Below are 970 nucleotides of genomic sequence, written 5' to 3' on the forward strand. Positions count from 1 at the left end.
GTATAACCAGAGCACACCACCCCGTCACAGTATAACCAGAGCATGGGTTACCCTCCTCGCTTCCACTCCACCCCGTCACAGTAGTCGTTCATCATGGAGTCACTGCCCAGCACCCCAGTGGTCCCGCTGTCTGTGGGAGCTCCTGTGGTCTGGCCACGCACTCGTGTAGGGAAGTGATGGAGGCGGAGTTCTCTGCTGATCATTCAGCCTGAGCAGTTCTCACACCACTGGCTCCAGGGTGCTGCTTGGACCCTGTTTCTCTCTTCCCAGAGGGGACCCTCGGGAGAGCCTGGCCTTCCTCAGACAGGCCTGTGGTTGTTGTCTCCAGTTCCTGCCTGAGCCTCAGACTCAGCCCCTGGGGATGGCCCTGTGCTCTCCGTAGATGATTTCTCAGCTTCGCCAGGCTCCTCCTGCTTGTTCTGAGGTGACCCATGCCCTCGCAGCTTTCTGCAGAGGTGTCACTGTGCTCTGGCACGTGCCTGCTAATGTAGATAGCAGGGGAGCTGTTTTCTCCCTTTGGCGGGGATAGGAGCGGTCTTACCCTGCTGGTTCCCTGGCCAGGGAATGCCTCAGCACCCAGCTAATGCCTGGACCAACTTCTGCATGTTCCCATGAGGAAGACCACAGGGTGGGCTGCAGGTGAGCAGCGTTAGCACCCCCAGAAGCTTGTTAAAAATGCAGCCTCTTGGCCGGGCGCGGTGGCTCACGCCTGTAATCCCAGCACTTTGGGAGGCCGAGACGGGCGGATCACGAGGTCAGGAGATCGAGACCATCCTGACTAACATGGTGAAACCCTGTCTCTACTAAAAATACAAAAATTAGCCGGGCGCGGTGGCGGGCGCCTGTAGTCCCAGCTACACGGGAGGCTGAGGCAGGAGAATGGCGTGAACCCGGGAGGCGGAGCTTGCAGTGAGTGGAGATCTGGCCACTGCACTCCAGCCTGGGCGACAGAGCGAGACTCCGTCTCAAA

General features: G+C 59.2%; 1 protein-coding gene across 1 annotated transcript in view; it reads left to right on the forward strand.

The window, feature by feature from the left end:
• The window catches only part of LOC111538319 (serine/threonine-protein kinase MRCK beta), an 84,334-nt gene that overhangs the window by 67,232 nt on the left and 16,132 nt on the right, over positions 1-970 (forward strand). The window lies entirely within an intron of this gene.

The sequence above is a fragment of the Piliocolobus tephrosceles genome, chromosome 6, assembly GCF_002776525.5.
Source record: "Piliocolobus tephrosceles isolate RC106 chromosome 6, ASM277652v3, whole genome shotgun sequence".
NCBI classification, from domain to species: domain Eukaryota; kingdom Metazoa; phylum Chordata; class Mammalia; order Primates; family Cercopithecidae; genus Piliocolobus; species Piliocolobus tephrosceles.